Source organism: Capricornis sumatraensis, chromosome 4 (assembly GCF_032405125.1).
Source record: "Capricornis sumatraensis isolate serow.1 chromosome 4, serow.2, whole genome shotgun sequence".
In the NCBI taxonomy this organism is placed as follows: domain Eukaryota; kingdom Metazoa; phylum Chordata; class Mammalia; order Artiodactyla; family Bovidae; genus Capricornis; species Capricornis sumatraensis.
Genome location: NC_091072.1, coordinates 86,234,014 through 86,240,013, shown reverse-complemented (window position 1 = coordinate 86,240,013; position 6,000 = coordinate 86,234,014).

Below are 6,000 nucleotides of genomic sequence, written 5' to 3'. Positions count from 1 at the left end.
ATAGAATTTAAAGCATCCTTAAAGTTAGAGTTTTGGTAGATGAAGATGGTGAAATAAAGACATTTTGGGTTTGAGAAAAGAAAATGAATAAGAGAAGAAATAAAAGGGAAGACCTGCTATGTTCAGCCAAGGGAATTAGGTGCAGAAGAATGGAGGAAAAGTAGGGGAGACAGCTTTTGGAAGTAGAAGAAACAGACTGTGGTCTTCAACATCTTGAAACAAGTTCTAATTTAAAAACTCTTCAGGCAAAGTATTTGAAGAGACATTTCTCCAAAGAAGATATACAAATGACCAAGAAGCATGTGGAAAAATGCTCAGCATCACTAATAATCAGAGAGATGCAAATCAAAATCACAAATGACACCCAACTTTACATCTGTTAGAATAACTCTTACCAAGAACAAGTGATAGCAAGTGTTGATTAGGGAGTGGAGAAAAGATAACCCCAGTGTATTATTGGCAGGAATGTAAATGGGTACAGCCATGATGGAATATATGATGGAGGTTTCTCAAAAATTAAAAACAGAATTACCATATGAAACAACAATCTCACTCCTGGCTATATATCCCAAAGACTTGAAAGCAGGACCTTGAGATATTTCACACCCAAGTTCATAGAAGTACTATGCACAATAACCAAGAGAAGTAAGCAATCTACTCCTTCATTAGATGAAAACATGAATGAAGTGTGGTATATACATACAATGGAATATTATTCAGTCTTCAAGAGGAAGGAAATCCTTTCATGTGCCACAATATGGATGAAACTTGAGGATGTCATACTAAATGAAATAAGCTGTTTAAAAAAGACAAATTCTGTGTTATTCTACTTAAATGATATATTTAACATTGGAAAATTCATGAAAGTAGAATAATAGTTACCAGGGGTTAGTCAAGGGGAGGAAGAAAGAGGAGCTATTGTTTCAAGGATATAAAATATCATACTTATAACATGAAAAAAAAATCCAGCAATGTGAATGTAGTCAACACTACTGAGAAGTACATTTGAAAATGGCTAAGACAGTAAACGTTTTTATCACAATAAAAAAAATTCTTCAGTTTTCAAAATTGTTATGCTGCTTTTGTATTAAACTTCTAAGGGTTGTGTGTATGTGTTCATGTGTGTGTGTATTACATGGCAGGAAAATATACATATCTGCTTGGATCTACATTAACCTCATTCATCTAAATCCCACTTGTATATATCTTGGAAATTTTTCCCATATTGGTCAATAAGCTATCCTAAACAAGGGGATGTTGATTATTGTTTCATCAGTCTTTATTCTTCTTGTTTTATCAATATCTGTGTGTTGCAAAAGGTCCCATTAGTTCCCCAATAAGATGCCATATGATTATAGGACCTCATTTTCCCCATCCCTGTGTGAGTTCTTGGGCACTTTTCTAGCTTTATATATTTGCATAATCTCTAGACCCAATATATTTTAATTGTTAAGTTTAATATACTTAATATGTAAAATTAAATAATATTTTGGATATATGATTGTCTCCTCTTTTATACAGATTAAACTACAATTAAATGATAGAGCCAAGTGAATATTATTGAGTGTTTAATATTTCACTGTTTCTTGATGCACTTTCTATTTTACAGATACTAAATTACATAAAAATACATAAAGTAAATACTTAATCACTATATCACCTGCATTAGGACATGAGTACTGAGTAAAGCATATATAATTTTAGATGTGTTTAATTCTGGAGTCCTTGTCTATTTACTTTTATAATTACTGGAAATTTTTTGGTTGTTTTTATTTTGTTTTTTGCTTTTTAGAACTTTTTTGCTATAGTTACCTGCGTTTTGTGTTAACACAGAAGAGATGCTTTTCATTGTGCAAAACTAGCTCACTTTACATGATCTGAACTTGAGAAGCTATTTCTCAGGTTTCAAGACAAGTTAAATGTATGGGAGCATCTACTGGTGAAAGCTGATATAGTCCTACAGACTGGTTTTATTGGACCTTGTAATTTAGTATGAGGAAGCCCTTATGTGTACAATCAAGGGACTCCTGCTGCCAAAAAACTGCTTATTGCTTAAATTTTGCAAGAGAGTGGACTTAGGCAAGAAATACAAGAACTAAGAAACTCTGTAAAACAAACATTCTATTTAGATGGAAACACATCTAAGAAGGATAAGTTGTCTAGTGTTATTGTACTAAAAGGTTTCATGAGGGCTGAGATGAGGTTTGCCTCCTTCACTTCTGAATCCCTAGCATGGTAACTGACCTTGAATGTGTCATTGTTTACTGAATTAACAAATGTTCACCAGTTTGGAATTTCTTCCTCAAAATATTTGAAAACTTGCCTTTTGTCCTCCTTCTTCCATAGGACCATATATCTATCATTTACAATAAAAACAAGGAAATATATAATTTGTGTGACAAATTTCCTTTTTAGAAGAAAACAAATGCTTCTTTTTGCTTAACCAGAAACCCTTAGCCAGTTAAAAAATATACTACAACTTCGGAGTTAAAAACTGTAATAATGAAAAGTGACCTAAACTAATTAAAGGGAAGGTATTGGGGAGTTGCAAAGGCTTGGTAATCAAATATTGCTAAGCTCAAATTTCAGCTCTACAGTTTAACAGCTGCATCTGGTTGGATGATTGCTTAACTTCTGTTCTCACTTTCTTCTTTTATTAAATTAGAGTTTTGTAAAGATTTAATGAGTCAACGTATACACAGTGTTTTGTGCCTACATGTAGTGCCTTTGTTCCCAGTCGTGTCTGACTCTCTGCGACCCCATAGATTGTAGCCCTCCAGGCTCTTCTGTCCATGGGATTATCCCAGGCAAGAAAACTGGAGTGGGTTGCTATTTCCTTCTCCACGGGATCTTCCTGACCCAAGGGTCGAAACTTCATCTCCTGTATCTTGTGCACTGGCAGACAGATTCTTCACCACTGAGCCATCTGGGAAGCCCTTGTGTCTACCTGATAAATAATAAATAGTATCTATTGAATTTTTCTCTGAATGATGATACTCATTTTCCTAATTTTCAGTGGACTGCAAGCTTCTTGGGACAAGGACCATATTTTATTTATTCCTAGAGCCTAGCACAGCATCTGGCATAGGTTGGTACTTAATAAATAAATATGTGTTGAATTAATAAGGAAAATAAATATTTAAACAACTATTTGGTGACTATTGTGCATGGTACATCATATAACTTGTAACTGAAGTGTATGAAAACACTCAACAGAGTCATTTACAATAGAGAAATAGGATGTTTTCTATTACTGGAATGACCTGTAATTCCTTTGATTAGTCAAGATTTTCTATGATAATTTAGGAACTCACAAGTAATGTTGAGCTCAAATAACTGCATATCAGATGGAGACTATATTACAGTGTATTCACACCATAGCCATATTGTATCTTTAAGTAACCAAATGGTGATTTTTACCATTAAGGAATTTTTCTCATTTGCTTCCACTAGTACAACCCCTAATATACATGCTTGCTTATAAGTGTAGATAATTGGTTTTGAAAATTTCACAACAACAACTGTAAAGGCTTTTGTACTTGGTAATAAGGAAAGGCATCAGCAATTCTGAAGAAGGAATTTGCTTTTAATGAAAATATTCTCTACATCCATCTGAAAGCTCTCATGTGGCAAACGCTGCAAGTATAACTCTTAATTATATCTAAATCCTGCCTCTCAATCATACCTACATCATCAGACTGGTAAATACTCTGAGCTATGTGAAAGTATTTTATACTTCTAAATGAATATAATTTTGCCATAAAGTAGTTATATCAAAGACATCTCTTTTAATAAAAGTGATTACCACTTTATGCATATCTCAGAAATATGTAACATTCTCTGGATAGGGGTTCCAATATGTAACAAACTTTTCTAGGCTTATTGGGTCCATAAACTATTCCAAACAGATTAAAAGCTATTAAAATAGGCTAAGGCTATTGCCAAACATGAAATTATACTTGGAGTCAAAGTCTCAAAACAAAATTAACATGGTCATTTATACCTTTACTGGAAGAACAAAATTTGACACAAAAACTAAACTATTATCAGGGGAAAACCATTCCTATCAGAAACAAATGTAAACTCCAGTTGAATTTCAAGATATATCATTCTCCTTGAGATTAATGGAGAGAGATTTTCACACATGATCTTGTTTATAAGAACACACACTATTTTAGACTCATGCTTGGCATAACATTACATGCTGTAGAAATATAATGCAACATTTTCATAGAATGCAGCTTACTTTCCAAGTTTATAAGTTAACCAAAAACAACACATTTAAAAATCAATATCTATAAATTCATAGGTTTTTTTTTTTTTACCAAGACAAAATAAAACAGATGTCAAAATAATTTGGGCAAATAGATTCATTTGAAAATTGAAATATCCTTCTTTTGCCATTCCTCACCTACAATTCAAAGATGGCTATATTCAAGGATGCTATATTCAAAGATGGCTATTTTATTTATCAATCTTACTCACATTTTTCTCAAAATTTAACTATAAGAATAGTAAAACACGGTATACTCTTTGGACCATTTTGTAAACACTTAAATGAAACATAAATACAAATTCAAATTACAGTTTTTTCCCCTCCAAGTTAGGGGATATTGGTCTTGGAAGAAAATTCAGAAAATAAATGGACACAAAATGTGCATGCAAAATATGTTTCTTTAGAACTCTTAACATTTAAACCACAATGTGTACAGCTTTTAATAGAGAATTTTAAAAATCTTGAATCCTGTACATTATAAATTATGAGTTCTTTACTTCAGCCAGTTGGTAGGATATATTAAATAAGGGCTAATTAAAAATCTAATATTTGCTTTGGCATTCTTTTCATACTTTCAAAAACAATATATTTTTTCCTAAATGCTTTATTTTCAAATTAAGAAAATTAAGGCATAAAAATTATGCACATGTTTAAAATGACAACTTTTAATTTTCTTCTTCTACCTTTAAAAATTAACTTTAGACAACCACCCCAGACTTTTCCCTACAGTGGAATAAACTGGATAACTACTAATACATAATTTAGATAAATGAATAATATTTTTCAAGTTTTAGTTCCATGAATTTTTTATAAAACCTTTGATGCCTGCCTCACCTTTCTAATAAGTAAGCAGTAGTAACTGACAAATGAATAAATGAGCAGTTAATGATACTAACAGAAAAACTCTGATGTACTGGTTTTGATTTTTATATTACATTCTTTCAAGTAAGGTGGTTACATTTATTGATAATTAAAAATGTCAGCATCAAAGAATTGAAAGTGTGAAATGTTACGGTGTTCTATTACAAGCATCATGAATGACATCCAGGTCTTCTACCATTTGAAAAAGTCTGAGAGTCACTGACTTAGCATCTATTATGTTGTGTCTAAGTAAGCAAATAAAGTCTTAAACCACTAATAACAGAGTATTTCCACTTTTTCTGGCCTATCAATGGCCACACAGGCAGTAGGAGATTAAGATGGTAGTCCTGGCTTTCATACTAACTCCAGGGCAATCGAATATGTAAGAATTATCTCATAAGACTATTCCATACAGATTATTTCTCATTATGTTCGATAAATATTAAATTGACATAACAGTTCCCCTTTTGATTGCTGGGTATAGCGGTACATTAATATTGAGTAAGAGTGCATATTGTTGAAAGATTTTTCTAACATTCCTGCCCCATTTTAAGTCACAGACCAATGACCTTTCCATTTTATACTTAATTTCCATATCTTATAGACAATAATCAAATAATGACAATACTAGCATTACTAAATTTATTCTTTTTACAACATCTCATCTTTTATTGCTATTACTGCCCAGTTGAATTTCAAAGATAATAGTGAAAATAGCACTGAACCAGGGAAACAGGAAAACTTTATTTGAGCCTGGGCTTTGCCCTTAAATAAATTTGCATGATTAAGGCAAATATGAGTGTCAATTTTCTCAAAAGCAAACTAGGAAAAATAATATCTGCCTCACAAGTTTGCCATAAGGA